We start from the raw sequence: 22,081 nt of genomic DNA on the forward strand, positions 1-22,081 counted from the left end.
TAGTCAGAAGCTTTTTCCCAGGGCGGAAGAGTCAATTACTAGGGTTGAAGGTGCGAGGGGCAAGGTTTAAAGGAGATGTACGAGGCAGATTTTTCACACAGAGAATAGTGGGTGCCTGGAACTTGCTGCCGGGGGAGGTAGTGGAAGCAGATACGATAGTCTCTTTTAAGGGGCATCTGGACAAATACATGAATAGGATGGGAATAGAGGGATACGGTCCCCGGAAGAGTAGGGGGTTTTAGTTCAGTCGGGCAGCATGATCAGTGCAGGCTTGGAGGGCCGAAGGGCCTGTTCCTGCGCTGTAATTTTCCTTGTTCTTATTTGTGCCAAGTCTAGGAAGGGATGTATGTTTATGGGGTATTGTTTGACTTGGAACATCATCATTAGCTGGCTTTTTTTTTAACACATGGACATCGCTGGCTGGCCGGCATTTATTGCCCATCCCTAGTTGCCCGCGGGCAGTTGAGAATCAACCACATTGCTGTGGCGCTGGAGTCACATGTGGGCCAGACCGGAGCACGGTAGCACAGTTGTTAGCACTGCAGTTTCACAGCGCCAGGGACCCGGATTCGATTCCCGGCTTGGGTCACTGTCTGTGCGGAGTCTGCACATTCTCCACGTGTCTGCGTGGGTTTCCTCCGGGTGCTCCGGTTTCCTCCCACATTCTGAAAGACGTGCTGGTTCGGTGCATTGACCCGAACAGGCGCCGGAGTGTAGGGGAATTTCACAGTAACTTCATTGCAGTGTTAATTTAAGCCTTACTTGTGACTAATAAAATAGATCAGGACGGCAGATTTCCTTCCCTAAGGGACATTAGTGAACAATTAAGGTTTACACTGTATCCTGCTTGAAACTTGTAATTGGCAGAAGTTATACTCAAATCTCTCTATTGTAGTTTAACTGTGTTCTTAAATAAACATTCTGATAAAGTTTCCAAGTGGGTCACCTGAGTCATATCTGGGGTGAAAGACCTTATGCTCACACATGGCAAAATCAAAGTGCAAAACCTAGCGGTTTAGGCTATCTTCATAAAACACCTCGGAGTTTCTGGCCCAGGTCTGAACAATATTCATGGACAATGTGGCATAGAATTCACCATCAATACAAGTACAGAAAATGCTGGAAAATCCCAGCAGGTCTGGCAGCGTCTCTGGAGGGAGAATGGAGCCAACGTTCTCTCCCCACAGATGCTGTCAGACTTGCTGAGATTTTCCATCATCTTCTGCTTTTGTTTCAAGATTCCAGTATCCGCAGTATTTTGCCTTTGATATTCTGAGGTAGGAACTTAGGGTTTTCCAAAAGATGACAAGATGGGCTGAACGCTGGGCTCATTGACACCGAGCATGTAACTCATGTCACATTTAGCTCTCTTCAATCTAGCAATCGCTCCCTTTTCGAACTTCATCCCAAAGTTAAAGTTTTTTTACTAGTCACAAGTAAGGCTTACATTAACACTGCAGTGAAGTTACTGTGAAATTCCCCTAGTCGCCACAGTCCGGCGCCTGTTCAGGTCAATGCACCCTAACCTGCACGTCTTTCAGAATGTGGGGGGAAACCGGAGCACCCAGAGGAAACCCACGCAGACACGGGGAGAACGTGCAAACTCCACACAGACAGTGGCCCAAGCTGGGAATCAAACCCGGGTCCTTGGCGCTGTGAAGCAGCAGTGCTAACCCGCTGTGCCACCGTGCCGCCCCAGTTTTGGGTTAAAGGGGAGAATTTTGCACTCTGCAGAAACACACAGCAAGGCTGACCAAGACAAACGATCGCAACGATTGAAACATCACCAGCCAATTCTCAATTTCCAGATATTACACCTGTTTCTGTTTAGGGGAGATGATGGCCTCGTGGTATTATTGGTAGTCCATTCATCCAGAAACTCAGTGAATGTCCTGGGGACCCGGGTTCGAATCCCACCACGACAGATGATGGAATTTGAATTCAATAAAAAAATCTGGAATTAAGACTGATGGCCATGAAACCATTGTCGATTGTCGGAAAAACCCATCCGGTTCACTGATGTCCTTCAGGGAAGGAAATCTGCCATCCTTACCCGGTCTGGCCTACTTGTGACTCCAGAGCCACAGCAATGTGGTTGACTCCCAACTGCCCCCTGAACAAGGACAACAAGGGTTGGGTAATAAATGTTGGCCCAGCCAGTGACACCTGTGCCCCACGAATGAATAAAACAAAGTTCCGTTGGAAGATCTGCTTGCGGATCTTGTCACAGGAGCCAGTGATAACTCGGCTCATGTTCTGGCATGTTCCCTGCCCACACCGGAGCTCCGTCAGGAAAACAACTGCAATCGGGTCACTAGTTAAGCTGTTGACCAAGCAGAAAGCCTGTAGAAATTGGCTAATTCCCCTGGGTAAACTGCCTGTTTTGAGTGATTGTGTTAATGTGGAGGAAGGCCCTTGACCAAACCATGCCAGTCAATAAGTGTGTACTAAAACAATTATGGGTTGGAATATTTAACTCCCTCCTTCAATTAAGAACATCGGAGTGAAGTTGGCGGGGGTGTGGGGGGACGGGGGTGTGGGGGGACGGGGAGGGGGGGGAGGCGGTGGAGAGTGGTGGTGGGGGGGGGGGAACTAAAACTGTCAATGTGAAATACCCACAAAAAATTGATCTGAAAACAAGTGAGCATTGGTTAACGTTTAAGGGGAGAGACTTTGTTAGTTCTGTCAATGCTGACAGTAACCTGTCCTCTTTCTTCCGATGGTGGCCGACCTGTTTTGCATTTCCAACATTTTATCCGCCTTTACTTCCAATGCAATTAGGTAGCACAGGTCCCAGTGAGGGGCTTTCAAATGCTCAGCGCGTACCTTTCTAAGTTTGCTGCTATTTTTCGCCGTGAGTGACAGCAGAGGGTCAGCGCAAAGCATGCAAGTATTTCAGAACCAATGGCAAGCAGCTGAAGAGGATTCTGACTGACACAATTTCATCCCTGCACCAGCTCACAGGAGGTGGAAAGACCAGCGTTTACTGCCCATTCCAAATTGCCCTCAAAGGTGGTGGTGGTGAGCTGCCGCAGTTTCTTTGATAGAATCCCTACACTGCAGAAGGAGGCCATTCGGCCCATCGACTCTGCACCGACCCCAATCCCACCCAGGCCCTATCTCCACAACTCTACCTATTTACCTGACTAACCCCTTGACACTAAGGGGCAATTTAGCACGGCCAATCAGCCTAACCCACACATCGTTGGACTGTGGGAGGAGACCGGAGCACCCGGAGGAAACCCACGCAGACACGGGGAGAATGTGCAAACTCCACACAGACAATGACCCAAGCTGGGAGTCGAACCCAGATCCCCGGCGCTGTGAGGCGCTGTGCCACCGTGCTGCCCGTGCGTGATGCACTTGTATGTCAGCACAGTGTGTTACTTGGGTGGGCAGCAACTTAAAGGTGGTGGTGTTCACAAGTGCCTGCTGCCTTGTGGGTTCAGGAGGTGCTGTCTAATTTCTAAATGCATCTCCTGCTCAAGCGACCTTTTTTTTGGAACCACAAGCTCAACGCCTGATCTATCAGAAGGGGGGAAATCAAATTCACATGCGCAATAGCTCCCTCTGCTGCCTGGTGAAGTAAGCCCCGCCCACTGCCTTGAGTCGCTAGAAATGGTCTCGCCCATTTTTTCGTGCACTGTGCATACGATTGGGTGTAGAAACTCATCCTAAAAGCGAATCTGCAACTCTCCTATTTTCGCACTAGCTGGACACTTAGAAATTCTTCTCATAAAATTCCCCCCTTTGGCTTTTAAGGTAGTATATAAACACAATGTTGATGCTGTTATTTCATAGAATCATCGAATTCCTACAGTGTCGAAGGGGGCCATTCAGCCCACCAAATCTGCACTGACTATCTTATCCCGGCCCTCTCCCCCACCCTATCCCTGTAACCTCGCACATTCACTATGGCTAAACCCCCTAATCTACACATCTTGGGACACCCAAGGGACAATTTAGCACGGCCAATCCACCTAACCTGCACATCTTTGGACCATGGGAGGAAACCGGAGCACCCGGAGGAAACCCACGGGGAGAATGTGTAAACTCCAAACAGACAGTGACCCAAGCCGGAATTGAATCGAACCCGGGTCCCTGGCGCTGTGAGGCAGCAGTGCTAACCACTGTGCTACCCGCGCTCCCTGAGAGCAAAATGGGTCACAATGCAAAGCATGATTTATTTTCCCATGCATGGGAACCAAAAAAAATTGCATTAAGAGGTGTTGTTAGTGGGAAGAGGTACAGAGCAATTATCCATTCAGGGGAAGTAACATTTCCATTTGAATCGACTTGAGATGAGCTCATGTCCACGAGTCTGTTTTCCGTCTGGCGGACATCCTTCGCAGAGGCTGCAGACAAGGTGCAACTTTAATTGCACAGCTCTTGTGGAAAGCAAATGATCAGCAAGAGTGGAAAGAGAAGCCGCGGTCACCTAATCAAACACACAGCTCAGCCAGTCACCCTGGAATAGATGAGCATTTCAAAAAACAAAACCTCCTAACAGATAAGGCGATTACAGTGATTCCTGAACTGAATAAGCCAGGGCTTTTCAGACTTTGTGTTGTCAGACGTCCTGCGCATTTTAGACCAATTCCAAGGAGTCCCAAAAATGTTGATGCGCACCCAGTGGCCCCCCGGAAAGTATTAACACCCCGCCCCCTGTCTCTCTAAGAGACCCCTTGCAAGGTCAACGACCTTTTCAGGGTTTACAAAAACCGGCACGTTTCCAGGCCAATACTCATGCGGACACAGAGATGTTAGACACAAACTGACTGCTGTTGGGAGATCTCTCTGTAAATACCGACAAACTCCTGAAAGCCTCCTGCAAATACTCCGAGGGAACTGTTTTCTGTCAATAATGGTGCATTCTCAGGAAACTCCTGCAAATACTGATGCACTGCTGCAGACTCCTACAGATGCACTGCCAGAGACATCTTTGTAATTACAGGTACAGTTGTGGGGACCTCTGCAAATATTGTTGCACTGGGTCTGAAGATCACTTCGTAGAATCCCTACAGTGCCGAAGGCCATTCGGCCCATCGAGTCTGCACCGGCCACGATCCTACCCAGGCCCTATCCCCATAATCCCATGCATTTTCCCTAGCTGGTCCCCCTCACATGAAGGGGCAATTTAGCATGGCCAGTCCACCTAATCCGCACGTCTTTTGGACTGTGGGAGGAAACCCACGCAGACACGGGAAGAATATGCAAATTCCACGCAGACAGTGACAGGAAATTTGGCATGTCAGCTACGACTCTCACCAACCTTTACAGATGCATCATAGAAAGCATTCTTTCTGGTTGTACCACAGCTTGGTATGGCTCCTGCTCTGCACAAGACTGCAAGAAACTACAAAAGGTCATGAATGTAGCCCAATCCATCACGCAAACCAGCCTCCCATCCATTGACTCTGTCTACACTTCCCACTGCCTCGGCAAAGCAGCCAACATAATTAAGGACCCCACGCATCCCAGATATACTCACTTCCACCTTCTTCCTTCAGGAAAAAGATACAAAAGTCTGAGGTCACGTACCAACCGACTCAAGAACAGCTTCTTCCCTGCTGCTGTCAAACTTTTGAATGGACCTACCTCGCACCAAGTTGATCTTTCTCAACACCCTAGCTATGAGTGTAACACTACATTCTGCACTCGCTCCTTTCCTTCTCTATGAACGGTATGCTTTGTCTGTATAGCGCGCAAGAAACAATACTTTTCACTGTACGTTAATACATGTGACAATAATAAATCAAATCAAATCCCAAACTGGGAATCGAACCTGAGTCCCTGGCGCTGTGAGGCAGCAGTACTAACCACTTGACCCCCTGTGCCTCTCCGTACTGAGGTTGCCACTCAACTGATATAGCACTGTCCCAGTTGCCAAGTCAATTGTCTGGTAACTCCCAAAACAAGAACAAGCACCAAAAGCCAGTCTTTTGAAATTCAAATCAATTGCTTTTATGATCCCTTCGCTTTTTCATGGCGTGGGCATTTTAATTATTAAGTTATCAGGATTTTCCTGCGGCACTGTGAAGGTGTGAAATTTGCCCACTTCTTGCACCACCTGCCTGTGTATTCGGGACGTTCACAAAAATTTGGAGGTACCGGCACCCTTTAAGGGATGGCAGCATGCCATCAGTTGAAGGGAAAGTGTGTCACGTGATCCAGTCTCAGTTTCACTTTGGGCTGTGAGCAGAACACAGCACACACGGCTCTGCTGCTTGCGGGTGTCTTGTTCCTCCTGTACAGATGTGCCTGGTCTTAATAAATGAACACGCAGGCGAGTTTACACAATCCCTTGTGAGTGATTTGGTTCCATGGGAAGAGAAAATGCCTTCCCTCGGCGCCCTGGATTATATTCATTCATGAGTCACTGGCCAGTCAGTTTATTTCCTGTCACATTTGCCACCTGCTTTCCAAAGCGATTTTACGTGTGTGATGAGCCCTGAGACATCTCTGGCTGATGTGATAAGATGTGACAAATAAAATACAAGTCCTCCTTTAACCATGCAAAAAAACAAAGCACAACAGGGATCTCTCAAATTGGGATATAATTAGATTGTGGGGATTTAAGGTGTTTTAGTCAGTGCTAGTGGAGTAAGCGCATACACTTAGTACCCTGCTATAAACACTGATTTACTTCAATATTAAACTTGTTTCTTTTCATGCTGTAAAGTTGAATCTGAAACAAATTAATGGCATAAACAGTGACCGTAGCATGAGGGATCTTTCAACAATGCCGTGTGGTCTTCCGCCATGGAAAGCCAGAAAGACTAGCGGACATATCAGCAGAGAATGACGCAAATGCCCAGTCAGCCAATGTTCAGCTTATTTATTAGCGTCATAAGTAGGCTTACATTAACGCCGCAATGAAGTTACTGTGAAATTCCCCCAGTTGCCACACTCCGGCGCCTGTTCGGGTACGTTGAGGGAGAATTTATCACGGCCAATGCACCCAACCAGCACGGCTTTTGGAGTGTGGGAGGAAACCAGAGCGCCCGGAGGAAACCCACACAGACATGGGGAGAATGTGCCGACTCCGCACAGACAGTGACCCAACCCGGGTCCCTGGCGCTCTAAGGGAGCAGTGCTAACCACTGTGCCACCCTAGTTCCACACGTCCCATGGCACCTTCCCAGGCAAGCCGTAAGAGATACAATGCTGTCCCTTTCAGCTCCTCTCTCTCTCCAGGGCCCCAAGCCCTCCCTCCCAAGGTGCAGCAGCCATTCACTTCTCTTTCTTCCAATTTAGGACACAGCTTTCACCACTTGTGGCGAGTCTTCCTCTGCGCCGGGGAAGACCAGACACAGATTGCACGGCCACCTCAACTTCAGATTGCAAGCATGATTCCATTTCCATTTTATTCTCCGTCCCATTCTCTCTTTGGTCTCCAACACTGTTCCAATGGAGTTCAGTAGAAGTTGGACAAACCTCATCTTTAGATTTCGCCCTTAAGCCCTGCAGGCTCCACACCGAATTTCAGATCATAATCTCTGCCTCATTTTCACAATCAGTCAATGCTGTTAATCATTCTGCTGCTGCCATTTTAAGCTCCTCTTGATTTATGTGTTTCTTTATTTTTCCCATGACCTTTTCTTTTTCATGACACCATCATCCCTTCTGACATTTCCATATCTCCTGCCTTCTATTCTATCCCAGGGGGATCCCTTTTATTCTCGACCTACCTCCGTCACCTTTCTTTTAAGTTTATTTATTAGTGTCACAAGTAAGGCTCACATTAACACTGCAATGAAGTTACTGTGAAAATCCCCTAGTTGCCACACTCCGGCGCCTCTTCAGAGTACACTGAGAGAGAATTTAGCACGGCCCATCCACCTAACTAGCGCATCTTTTGGACTGTGGGAGGACCCCGGAGCACCCGGAGGAAACCCATGCAGACACGGGGAGAACGTGCAAACTCCGCACAGACCGTGACCCAAGCCGGGAATCGAACCTGGGTCCCTGGCGCTGTGAGGCAGCAATGCTAACCACTGTGCCGCATTGCCTCTGTAGTTGCTTAAAGCCTGTTCAATCGCTATTATGGTTCTGACAAGTCGCAAACCTGAAATGCCAACTCTTCTGCTCTCTTTGAGTTCCTCCCCCGCGCCCCCCCCAGCCCTGGCCCCTGCATTTGCTGCCATGTTTCGAGTTTTCCAGCAGTAACCAAGGCCCCAGCTGATCCTCTGGCGAGTCTGAGAATTTCTGCTCTGCCAAACCTGCATTGTTGGCGAGGAAGTCACCTGTCCATGGAATGATGGAGATCCGTGGGCAGGTGTGATTAAACCCCCCCCCCCCCCGGACTTGCATGGGGACTCCCTGATTGACCTCCCAGTTAGACTCATCAAATATGAGTTCCCGTGAGACTGGAAATTACCTGACAAGGGTGAACAGGTGTGCCGAGCCCTTTCTGAAGCAGACCCCTGAGCGGGTCCATTATTGTAACGTCCCGGTTGGAACCTCTTTGTGTTTTTACTTTTATTTTGTGCACCATTCCTTTTCAGCTGACTCCTGAATTCTTACAGCAGTCCACCCAACCGACCAGATCCCAATGCATGCAGCTGGCAAACGTGAGCCTTCCAAAACATACTGGGCGAGTAGTCCCACAAGGGGTGCCATTTTCAGCCAGTGGGTGCTTGTTCCCGGTTCTCTGGCTTAATTAGTTTTGTTGAACTGGACAGAAATAGTCCTCTCCCCACCACAAAATAAAATGCCACAACCTGGATGTCGAGGGTGAACATTGATCCGTTTGGATCGTAGAATCCCTACCGTGCAGAAGGAGGCCATTCGACCCATCGAGTCTGCACTGATATTCTGACAGAGCATCTTACCCATGCCCTATCCCTGAAGACCCCACATATTTACCCCCGCTAATCCACCAAACCGACACATCTTGGAACACTCAGGGGCAATTTAGCATGGCCAATCCACCTCACCTGCACATCTTTGGAGTGTGGGAGGAAACCGGAGCACCCGGAGGAAACCCACACAGGCATGGGGAGAACGTACAGACTCTGTACAGATCATGCCTCCCAATTGATTGATGGCAAGGTGGCTCAGGAGCGAGGCGACTTCTTGCAAGCTGCGCCCGGCGTACTTTCTAATTCTATCTTTTACTCTCCATCTATGCTTCTACAACTTTATTCTAACTCTTTTAAACTCTCTGTCAATGCAGTAATTACACCCTAACTATGGCTGTAACACTACATTCTGCACTCTCTCCTTTCCTTCTCTATGAACGGTATGCGTTGTCTGTATAGCGTGCAAGAAACAATACTTTTCACTGCATACTAATACATGGGACAATAATAAATCAAATCAAAATTACTAGAAAGAAGGCAGGAAGCTTTCCCTCAAACAGAATCATCAGCAGCGTAAAACACAGATTACTGAATGATTCTCTTGCACGCAGATAAATCTCGGTGCAAAATGGGTCTCACCTTTTCCAAAATAAAAATCAGCCCCGCCATTTCAAGAAACAACCGCTTGTGCAAAGCAGTTTTTAATGCACTGCCTGATGCTAAACACCAGTGTTAAAACGTAGATTTTAATCAAACATGTAAGCTATGACCTTTCTGTTATCAACCTCTCGCTTACAAATTTGATGGAATAATTGTGTGCGAGGCGTTCCAAAGCTTCTGGCCTTCTGTGAAGCATCGGCTTATTATTAAAGTAAGTTTTCAATTAGGCACCCTCCGTGACTGAATATCAATTGGCTGAATTCCACAAAGCTCAGCAGCAGCATGAGAGGAGTTTCCGAGGAGTCAGGAATTTATTTCGTCCAAAGGACAAGTCTGGTCTCTGGGTGTTCTTGTTTTTTGGAACCGTGTGCTGCTATTCCCTGAAGAAACATGTCCAGGGAATCATTAATCAACAGTCCATCTTTCTATTTGGTGCTTCTTTAATTTCCCGAGGTTTCAAACTTGCACGTTCGCACACGGGGCCCGGTTTTGCCAACAATTTGCACCCGTTTTCGGGCGCGAAATCGCGGTAAAGTCGGGTGTGAGGCCTTTATCGCGATCTGCACCTGCGTCCGCGCAGATCGCCACTTTACCGAGACCCGCGAATGGCGGGGATCCGTTCCGCGCCCGAATCGGGCACAACGACGATTTAAATGCATTTACGTGCATTTAAATTGAATTAATGAACTGCCCACCCAACTCTATCAGCATTTCCCCCTTTACCACCGCGTTTGCCGATCCGGAACCGCGCTTTTAGGGACCTGCTGAATAAAAGTCTGAATTGGGTGCTCCAGCCTCTGAAGAGCGCGTTCAGTGTTTCCAACGGCTCTCTGACACAGATCAGTGGTGGGGATGGAGGTGGAGGCGGGTCAGATCATTCTCTGGTTGGAGGGGGGAGGAGGGGAGTGAGGTCAGATCGTTTCTGGTTGCAGGGGGGAGGAGGAGGAGGAGGCGGGTCAGATGTGTCTCTGGCAGGCGGGGGGGGGGGGAGCGGGGAGGGCCAATCATTGTCTGGTGGTGGGGGAGAGGGCCGATCGTTGTCTGGTGGGGGGGGGGCGGGGGGGGAGGAGGCGGGTCAGATGTTCCTCTGGAGGGGAGGGGGAGTGAGGCCAGACCATTCTCTGGTGGGTGGGGGGAGAGTGAGGCGAGTTCATTGTCAGGGGCTGGGGGGGGGGGGGGGGGGGGTGGGGGGGAGTGAGGCCAGATGGCCAGATCGTTGTCTTGGGGGGGGAGGAGGGAGGTGGGTAACATGTATCTCGGGGAGGGGGGGGGGGCAGATGGATCTCTGGTGGGGGGGCAGATGGATCTCTGGTGGGGGGGCAGATGGATCTCTGGTGGAGGGGGACAGATAGATCTCTGGTGGGGGGGCAGATGGATCTCTGGTGGGGGGGCAGGGGGGTCCGCTGCCACTCTGCGGGTGATCGGTGGGTGGGAAGGGGGGCACGGGTGGCGATCGGTCTGGGTAGTGGGGAGGGCGGATAAGGGGGGCAGTGATGTGTCTGTGTGTCCCTTATCCACCCCCCCACTATCCACACACATCACTGCCCCCCTTATCCACCCCCCCACTACCCAGAACAATCGCCACCCCTGCCCCCTCCCCCCCACTGATTGCCCGCAGAGTGGCAGTGGACCCCCCTGCCCCCCCCACCAGAGATCCATCTGCCCCCCCCCCCAAAGCTCCATCTGCCCCCCCGAGATACATCTTACCCACCATCCTCCTTCCCCACGCCCCCCCCCCAAGATACACCCTCCCTCCCGCTTTTCGCTCCTGGGCCGCTTTCTCTGCTTTCTGCGGCTCGGGAGCGATCTGACACGGGCACACTTTTTCCAATTTTTTTCTAACTGCGCATGCACAGTTCAGAGCTTCGTTCGTTCCGGCTGTGCTAAGCCCCACCCACAGCGCAAATGGGACTTGAGATGGCTGAAAGCATATGAGGACGCCTGAAAGCGGATTTCTAAATTGGATCTGTACTACGCCCAGATTCGGCACTTAGAATGAAAATGGTAAAATCGGGCCCACGATCTGAATTTTAATCTACAGGGACATTGTAATAACTCCACGGAGGCAAAAGTCCCGTCACCAAGTTACTTTATTTACACCATACATCTGTACACAGCCAGCTCTCCAGTGGCTCCCTGCTGAATGCAGGCTGAGAGTCTGACACACCTGCTTTAAATAGGGAGCATGTGGCTCCCTGATTTAACCATCAATTAGGACTCATCAGGTATCTCTTTTGCATACCAAACAAATAAACTAACTCAAATTAACTTTGGGACAAATTAAAAGGGGGCAGCTCCCCAAAAGGAGGGGGAACAACCCGAACCAAAAATCAAATCACAAAGGAAACTTGAAACATCAAATCAAAAGGTGATTATCGAGGGCGTGGAAGGCATCAACTGCACCCGTGAACACCGCATGCTCCCTCTCCAGGGACACCTGGCCGCGAATGTAGCCGTGGTAGAGGGGCAGACAGTCAGGATGGACGTCCCTGTCGATCGCCCGCTGCCTGGACCTGTTGATGGCTCACCTCGCCAGGCCCAGAAGCAGGTTCACGAGGAGGTCGTCCTCCCGACCCGCGCCCCCCCTTCCCCCGCACCAGGCGAAGAGGACTCATCAGGTAGTTCATACTCTAGCAAGCCAACCTCATGAACCTGGCTGAAGTCATCACAGAGACAACCTCAAACCGAGTTGTCAGCATCACTTGACTGTGGAGAAGATGGAAGGCAAGTCAAGAGCCTGAAGCCTGTGAAACTCAAGTTTGCCCACACACCCTTCCCTTTTTGAGTTTATTAATATGTCCTTCTCCTACTTTAACGCAACTACAAACTCAGCCTCACAGATAGCAATTTTGCTGCTGGTAACAGCAGTATTCGCGGTGAAGCCTCGTTCTTGACTTTCACGTGAGATAGAGTTTCAGTTCGAGGGGCTTAAAACTGAAAAGCAGTGAGGTCCTAATGAACCTGCATCGTGTTTTGGTTTGACTGCACCTGGAGTGCCACAAACCATTCTTGTCTTCATAGGACGGAGATCCGTTGGAGTGGAGGCGCTTTTAAAAAGAAAATCACGAGGAAAAGACCAAAAGTGAAGAATGTATCCTTGTCAAGGAAGACTGAACAGACTGGGACTCTTTGGAAATCAAAAGACTGAAGGGTGACCTGTGTCCATGGTAAGTTAATTATAGTAAGATACAGATGAAGAGCGCTGTTGCATTCAGTACCTCGTCCTTCTTCAGTTCTCTACCCGAAGACAAGTTCAACCCACTACGTCACGATCTCCTCCACGGATGTGGCAAGGAGGTAGATCTAGAATCCACCCCAGCTGGAACGAGGGTTGAACTTCTGCTCTGCGCACCAATCTGATTACCAACTGTCTGGCAAATTGACCCAAATGACACACCCAAAGAATCTGGATTGCTTGTGTCAATGGACGGCACTGTGGTTAGCGCTGTTGCCTCAGCGCCAGGGACCCGGGTTTGATTCCCAGCTTGGGTCAAAGTCTGTGTGGAGTCTGCACAAGTAGGCTTACATTAACACTGCAATAAAGTTACTGTGAAAATCCCCTAGTCGCCACACTCCGGCGCCTGTTTGGTACACAGAGGGAGAGTTTAGCACGGCCAATCCACCGAACCAGCACATCTTTCGGACTGTGGGAGGAAACCGGAGCACCCGGAGGAAACCCACGCAGACACAGGAGAAATGTGCAGACTCTGCACAGAAAGCCGGGAATCGAACCTGGGTCCCTGGCACTGTGAGGCAGCAGTGTTAACCATTGTTCCACCGCGCTGCCCCGCTCTGGGCGTCACTGGCTGGCCACCATTTATTGCCATCCCTAGTTGCCCTTGGAGGGTAGTTGAGAGTCAACCACATTGCTGTGGCTCTGGAGTCACATGTCGGCCAGACCAGGTAAGGATGGCAGATTTCCTTCCCAAAGGACACATCTCTCTCCATTTTATGTTCCCATTTAAGTCACAGACACAGGACATATAGCCTACCTCCCATCATTGGCAGAAAATGGGGTAAACTCAACACCACAGTCTTGGTCTCGCTCCTGCCACCCTACTGTGTGCTTCAGACACACAAACCCGAGAAAGAAGCACAGTTGACCATCATCTCAGCAAACTACCTCCGGACCAAGAGGATAGGGCTTGGGTGGGATGATGGTCAGTGCAGACTCATTGGGCCAAATGGCCTCCTTCTGCACTGTAGGGATTCTATGATTCAAGTTGATGCCCACACTGCGGCCAACGTTTGTCAAGCTTAGCCCACTCGGTGACTGCACTTCAAGTCGAGAGTTTGGTGGCTTTGAAAGTTGTGAAAAGATGAGTGAGGATGACAGCAGAGTTGATGTGCGTGGCACAGGGGGAAAGTTAGCAGACTTGGAACAAGAAGCAGGTTCAAGAGCAACATCCAAAAGGCAACTAGATGAATACTGAGAAAGGAGAATAATATGCAGGTCTCTGGGGAAGATCAGGTGAGGGGAGAACTCTTTCAAAGAACTGCGTGGAGCAGTAAACTTTACTTTGTATCTTACCTGTACAATACATCAAAACATTCCTGTCTGTGTTTACTGGCAAGGGATTGCTAGCGTGGAAAGTACTCCATTACCCGTTACAAAAAATTTGGAGAGGAAATGTTCTGGGACTAGTGATGCAAAGCTCACAACTCATTAACTGGTGTTCCTATATTTTATGTGTCAAAACACTGGGACTAATATCTTGCAAATAAGTGCGCAGTGCTGCAGAGATTTTAATGAAACCCACTGTTAACACAGTGACATGTGATAGGTGCTATACAATCTGCAAGTAATTAATTACACTAATCTGCTGCTTGGTGTTTTATTTCCTTGCACTCACAGGACTGAAGGACTCAGTGGGTATGGATAATTAGAACAGGGTAGTAACAAAGTGAAGAGACATGCTTGTTAGGTCGAAAACTGACAAGAGGCCTCACTCTATTTGCAGAAAAGAGAAGGGGAGGTGGGGGGGGGGGGTGATAGGGCAGGAGATGTAGAGCTGGAGTCATACTTATCAAATAGTGATTAAGACAGTTCTTGCTAAATTTCTTCTTGATGCGGGCCCAGATGTCAAATGACCCCAGAGTGATAATTTGGTAGCTTGGGGGGTGGGGAGTGGGGGGCGGGGAGTGGGTGGGGCAGGGGGGGGGGGGAGCTTAAGAAGTTATTGTGCAATGATGGCCTTCACCTGCTGCCTGAGGCAGTTCAGCGTGGTCGGAAGCATTATAAACTGCAGGGTTTTCTCCTGTCACGACGATGTGTCATGTGCAATGTGGATTATTAATCATTAGTTTCATTATAGAAAGATAGAAGATAGGAGCAGAAGGAGGGGCCATTTGGCCCTTTGGGCCTGCTCCGATCATGGCTGATCCTGCTTTCTCCCCATAACCTTTGATCCCATTTGTTCCAAGTGCTATATCCAGCCACCTCCTTGAATACATAATCAGGTGTGCCGCCTTGGATTTTATTTTAAAAGAGGGAATGGAAACAGCTAGAATCGCAAAATCGCTTGTTTTAAAATGGCTGCCAAAGTCACCTGACTGACAAATTGGCCAAGTTTCATGAAGCGTCTGAATCCGCATTGGCAGGGGCAAAGGCTAGGCAGTCCCTCTGATAGACTTCACACCTGCCATTGTCTGAATGAACTCTCTGCAAAACACAAGGACAGTAGGCCATCAGGCTTCACAGCTCCAGAAACTGTCAGGGACATTGGAGCACCACCAAAACTCATAATAAGAACATAAGAACTAGGAGCAGGAATAGGCCATTTGTTCCCTCAAGCCTGCTCCGCCATTCAATAAGATCATGGCTGATCTTTTCGTGGACTCAGCTCCACTTACCCGCCCGCTCACCATAACCCTTAATTCCTTTACTGTTCAAAAATATAACTATCCTTGCCTTAAAAACATTTAATGAGGTAGCCTCAACTGCTTCACTGGGCAGGGAATTCCACAGATTCACAACCCCTTTGGGTGAAGATGTTCCTCCTCAGCTCAGTCCAAAACCCCTTATTTTGAGGCCATGCCCCCTAATGCCAGGGAGGTAGGAAGGAACCACCTATCACTTTCGATGGTATCTTGAAAGCTTTGACAATGGGAGATCAAAGCTTCTTTGTTGACATGGACTGCCCTTCACCGTCTGCCAAGAGCAGCTGTCGCCTGATTGGAAACCAGACTGGTGAAAAGCTGTGATTCCAAAGCTTGTCTGTTGTCACAGCGAAAGAAGAAACAGCAGAATGCACCAATGGCATCCAGAAGACTCCGGAAGATAATGGGTGCGATTTTGCCAGCTTGCTGCGCCCGTTGATCAGCACGGCGAGCTGGAAAGATAGCATGAAAGGCTAGCTTCCTGGCTCTATTTTACTGGCGAGAGTGGCTTGGCGCCCAGAAAGGGCATCATTACCATCAGAATGCCTGGATCCCCATATCATTCGGGAGTCTGGCACCACTGCTCCCCCACCGCCCCCCCCCCCCCCCCCCCCCGGCCCCCCCCCCCCCCGCCCCCCCCCCTCTGCCCCGCCCCCCCCGACCCCCCGCCCTCCCTCGATGTTATACCGGCATGAATCACTCCTGGTCTCCATCAACGGGGACAAGATACCATGGCCACACCGAGGGGATTAGAGGCCATTGATGCCCCCGGGTGATGGGAGGGGGAGGGTGCATGGCAGTGCCCATCTGGCACCCTGGCAGTGCCCACCAAAAAAAAGACATGTTTTTTTTATCTTGCTAATAAGCCTTATACTTTTACCTGAATGAGATTTTAATGACACTAACTTCTTACTTGTTGACTCAAGAGATTTGGCTGATTTATTTATTCGCGCAGCTGTCGAGCACATATTGAATTACAAAAGAAAAACCGCAAACCCCAAGAGTGGACAAGAGAGGAATTCATTTCCCTCCCTCTCTGAAATGGTCATTAGGTTTTATTTTTTTAATAAAAAACCCTATGTTTTTCAGGTTTTTCTTTTTGCAGTAGCAATCACAGAATCATAGAATCCCTACAGTGCAGAAGGAGGCCAATCAGCCCATTGAGTCTGTACCGAACACAATCCCACCCAGGCCCCATCCCCGTAACCCCTTATATTGACCCTAGCTAATCCCCCTGACACTAGGGTCAATTTAGCACGGCCAATCAACCTAACTCGCATATCTTTGAACTGTGGGAGGAAACCGGAGCACCCGGAGGAAACCCACGCAGACACGGGGAGAATGTGCAAACTCCACACAGACAGTGACCCGAGGCTGGAATCGAACCCAGATCCCTGGCGCTCTAAGCTTGTGTGGCTTTTGCTACTAAATAAACCTGTTGGACTTTAACCTGGTGTTGTTAAATTTCTTGCTGTGAGGCAGCAGTGCTAACCACTGTGTCGCCCCAATCAGGCCTCAATGTTCTGATCATTAGGTTACAACCAACGCGAGAATTTAAACGGCTTTTAGCATTCAGTCCAAACTCCACAGCAGCCGCTGCTGCCTCGCAGCTCACGACCCCAAAATCCCACCTGGGACCGCGACCTACAATGTGGGAAGCCCCGGGCCAATAAATGCAGCAGGGAATTCTGGAGGAACTTGTTCACTTAAAAGTGTGGGCCGAATGTCGAACTTGCCACCATGTTGAACGCACCACAGCCTTGTGCGAAATTTGCATGTTCTCCCTGTGTCTACGTGGGTTTCCTCCAGGTGCTCCGGTTTCCTCCCACAGTCCAAAGATGTGCGGGTTAGCTGGATTGGCCATGCTACATTGCCCCTTGTGTCCCAAGATATATAGGTCAGGAGGATTAGCAACATACACACATGGGGTTATGGGGATTGGGCCTGGATTAGAGTCAATGCACACTTGATGGTTCAAATGGTCTCCTCCTGCACTGTAGGGATTCTCTGAGGAGCAGCTGAGGCAGATGGCATGAATGCATATGAAGAGAGGTTGGATTGAGAGATATGTGAGAATGTGTTGATAAGATGGGAAGAAGCAGAAGGAGGCTCGTGTGCAAAATAAATATTGGCATGAGCTTATTGGGCAGTTTCTGCACTGTAAATTCTATCTAGAGGAGATTCACTAGGTTGATTCCAGAGTTGAAAGGGTTGGCTTATGAGGAGAGACTGAGTAGACTGGGGCTATACTCATTAGAATTCAGAAGAATGAGGGGAGATCTTATAGAAACATATAAGATTACGAAGGGAATAGATAAGATAGAAGCAAGGAAGTTGTTTCCACTGGCAGGTGAAACTAGAACGAGGGGGCATAGCCTCAAAATAAGGGGAAGCAGATTTAGGATTGAGTTGAGGAGGAACTTCTTCACACAAATGGTTGTGAATCTGTGGAATTCCCTGCCCAGTGAAGCAGTTGAGGCTACCTCACTGAATGTTTTTAAGGTAAGGATAGATACATTTTTGAACAGTAAAGGAATTAAGGGTTATGGTGAGCGGGCGGGTAACTGGAGCTGAGTCCACAAAAAGATCAGCCATGATTTTATTGAATGGCAGAGCAGGCTCGAGGGGCCAGATGGCCTACTCCTCCTCCGAGTTCTTATATTCTTATTTACCTAACCGTCATCATAAATCTGCTCCATTGAAAAACTCTCCCAATCAAGCAGCCTTCTGATTTTAGTGTAATCAAGCATTTTCTGCAAACATTATTTCGAAACCAACCTGAAATGCAAGATGACATCATTTGAAGGAAAGCTTAAAAGACAAGGCCGGAATTCTCAGGCCTCTCACGACCCACCACTGCTGCCAGCGAGGATGGGGAGCTTGGCGCTCAGCCAAATCTCCGCTCACTGCAGCGGGACCAGAGAATCCCCCTTGGGTCACTGCCTGTGTGGAGTTTGCACATTCTCCCCATTTCTGCGTGGGTTTCCTCCGGGTGCTCCGGTTTCCTCACACAGTCCAAAAATGGTAGGTGCGTTGACCATGCTAAATTGCTCCTTCGTGTCCCGGGACGCATAGAGAGGGGACCAGAGTATCCCGCTGGCATGAACGGCCGGAGTATCCCGTCCAAGAGGTGGGATCTTAAGATCCTTCCTTCCCGCTTGTGGGATCTTCTGGTCCCACCAAAAGTGACCCGTCCGCCCTCACGGTGGGTTCCATGGCAGCAGGACGGGCAGAGCCACACAAAATGCTGTAGGCATCAGCCGGCCTGGAAGTGCCTCCCCGCTGGGAAATACGCCTTGGAGGTAGTGGGGGATGTCGTCTTTGACACACCAAAGGATCCCGTGAGGGGCTGGAAAATCTCGCTCATGGTTTGATTGCCCTGATTCAGAAGTCGTTCTTCAGGGTCACTAGTTCCGACTGCCAGCTCCCAAATTGTTTGAATTATCACACTATGCCAACCTGATCCCATGGCGCTGTGCGGAAGGGCACTTTGATTTTCTTAACAACATTCCTCCCTCAACCCATCCACCAAAAATGCACTTCAATTCAGTTTGAGGGATTCTTTTGTGACAGCTGCCAGAGTTTCCTACAACGCAGCAGTGACTAGGATTGTTCTCCTCAGACAAGAGGAGGTTGGACAACATGGTCAACCCTGAAAAATATACACAACACAATTGTAACTTGAGGCATATGGATGTGTTCCTGCCAACAGCAGATAGCCCATCCATGCACTGGGAGAGGTGAGCCACCACATAAAGAGGCGGCACAGTAGCACAGTGGGTTAGCACTGCTGCCTCACAGCTCCAGGGACCTGGGTTCAATTCCCGGCTTGGGTCACTGTCTGTGTGGAGTTTGCACGTTCTCCCCGTGTCTGCGTGGGTTTCCTTCGGGTGCTCCTGTTTCCTCCCACAGACCAAAAATGGTAGGTGCGTTGACCAGGCTAAATTGCTCCTTCGTGTCCCAGGACGCATAGATTAGTGGGGTGAATATGTGGGGTGAATATGTGGGGTTACGGAGATAAGGCCTAAGTGGGATTGTTGGCGGTGCAGACTCGATGGGCTGAATGGCCTCCTTCTGTACTGGAGGGATTCTATAAAATATAGGATTCCCATGTCACTGTTGCCAAGTTGATTTCCCAAGGCTCGGGTAACCTGACAACAAAAGGGAGTCAGGAACATCAGCTCAAGGGCACTTTACAGCACTCCTTGTGGACCAGAAGGACCAGGCATATTACCCCCTCCTACCGGCCCCACAAGGAGAATTTAGCCTCCCCAACCCCCACTTAACTCCCACTTCCTAATCGGAGGGAACTTTCCCCAATACTTCCCCGGTTTTGGTCATCTTGAGCTGGTTTTCCAATCTGGCCAGAGGAGAAACTGAGAGGGGAATTCTCCCGTCCCGCCCACCAATGGGAAACGTAGCGGGCGGACCACACAAAGGTCCACTGGCCTCGGGCGGTGCTCTCCGGTTTTGGGGCGAGCGCGCTCGGAGAACCCCCCACCCTGAATTTTATACAATGACAGCGCACTCCTGTTAATTTTTTTCCCGCATTCCTCGCCGCTTTCCGCTTCAGTGGAGTTCGAGACATGGCCAAGGGGGGTGACAAGGTGCTACATAATGCACATCTGTTTTTGCAGCCAAGACAACAGGAGCGATTTCTAAAATACTGCAGCCACTTCAATTATAACTGAATAAGTGGGATTCACAAGAAAGGAAAAGACAGATCCCCCCCGAGGTATTACGTTTTCCAACCATCAAAACAGCTCATTGGTTGCATCCATCAGATGCCCGGGATTGTAGGCGAGTTAGTCAAGGGAAATATTTCATTTGAACACCACACGTCGTTCAGTAAGAGAAGACTTGAAGTGGTGCCACTTGGCCTGCTAGCTGAGGGGGCCTATCTGACAGCCTTGCTGGCAAATGACAAAAATGATCATCATACTGATTGGAACGTTACACCCTCTTCTCGCAGTGAAGCACTGAATGTTCGTAAGTCGCTTTCGGAAAGGTTCTCCGTATTTCCCCAAGTATGCGTTTATTGTGCATTCTTGTACCCTCACAGTTAACACTTAAGGTTTAATTATGTTTTGGCTGTGATGAGTGAATACATCAGGTATTTGGCTATCCACAGTTAAAGCAGACAGGTAACTCAACAATAATGACTTGCATTCCGATTGTGATATTGGAACATTGCCAAATAAAATTTGACATGGAAACACACAGGGCGGACAGCTCACCAAATGGTTGTCCCAAGAGGACGGTTTTCATAGAAACCCTACAGTGCAGAAGGAGGCCATTCAGCCCATCGTGTCTGCACCTGACCACAATCCCACCCTATTCCCCAAACCCCACATATTTACCCTGCTAACCCCCTGACACTAAGCGTCGACTTGGCATGGCCAATCAACCTAACCCGCACATCTTTGGACTGTGGGAGGGAACCGGAGGAAACCCATGCAGACATGGGGAGAACGTGCAAACCCCATACAGGCCAAGGCCGGAATTGAACCCGGGTCCCTGGCACTGTGAGGCAGCAGTACTAACCACTATGCCACCGTGCCGCTCCGGACAGAGTGGTGTAGAGGCTTTGGCCGGAATTGCAGAACTTAGGGCCCAGGCAAACAAAGGGATGGGTGCCAATAATGGAACAACGAAAATCGGAGATGCTGAAGAAACCGGAATTGGAGGGATGCAAGGGTCGTAGGGCTGGAGGCGGTTACAGAGTCGGAAGGGGCAAAGCTACGGAGAGACTTTGAAAACCCAAGCCACGCTGTTCCTCTCTTTGGACTGTTGGGGGAAACCGGAGCCCCCGGAGGAAACCCACGCAGATACGAGGAGAGCGTGTCTTCCCCATGGTGGGTAAGCTGCAACTGTTCCCAATGTCCTGAACCACCTAAACATCTGAACCAATGGCGCTTTTGCTGAGTTAAGTGTTCGCACGTTTTGCAGAGACTTGTGATTCACAACACATCAACTCCAGGGCCTTGCTTTAAAATGTGGATGCTCAACAGTTTTCTTGGAAACTGTTTTGTCTCCTCTTCTCGCCAGTTTCCAATAGAACCGATGATTGGCCCGGTTCAAGCAGGTGACAGTGGAATTTGAAATGAACACAATCAACGCTGCTGCAGTAGGATTGCATTCCGAGATTCCCAACTCCTTTATTTGTGGAAGGTAAGTCTGTCAGCCTCCAGGCTGTCAGAAATAGCCCGAAGGCAGCAATGTATAACCCACCAGCAAAGCGCAGTTAAATTCAGAGCAATCTAAGCCTTCCTCACAAACAATAGCTGGTGAGACAAGCCAGGTTCAACACTAGCACTGTGGTCCAGATTCCCCCAGACTCGACAGCCACGAGTAATGCGAAGGGAAGTCTGCGGAGTGTGATCGGACTCCAATCCCCAGAAGTGAAGTACTTTGAGAAAGCCTTGCCATGGAAATTATAATAGACACTTTTCAAAAGAAAGCTCGTGTTCATCTTGCATGGCAAGGGAAGGACATCAATACGGAGGAAAGGCCATTCAGCCCATCAAGCCCAATTTGTCCACAGTTACTGCATCACCAGTTTACCGCAGAGTTCTTTCCCACTCTGGAATTTGCTTCTATTTTAAGATGCAGCATGTAGATCAAATTTAAAGTTTATTTATTAGTCGCAAGTAGGCTGACATTGACACTGCAAAGAAGTTACTGTGAAAATCCCCTAGTCGCCACATTCCGGCGCCTGTTCAGATACACTGGAAGAG

At 49.5% G+C, this 22,081-nt stretch overlaps 1 protein-coding gene across 3 annotated transcripts in view; it reads right to left on the reverse strand.

Moving 5' to 3' along the window:
- LOC144510159 (netrin receptor UNC5D-like) overlaps positions 1-22,081 on the reverse strand; it is a 558,422-nt gene that overhangs the window by 249,078 nt on the left and 287,263 nt on the right. The window lies entirely within an intron of this gene.

The sequence above is a fragment of the Mustelus asterias genome, chromosome 22 (genome assembly GCF_964213995.1).
Source record: "Mustelus asterias chromosome 22, sMusAst1.hap1.1, whole genome shotgun sequence".
NCBI classification, from domain to species: domain Eukaryota; kingdom Metazoa; phylum Chordata; class Chondrichthyes; order Carcharhiniformes; family Triakidae; genus Mustelus; species Mustelus asterias.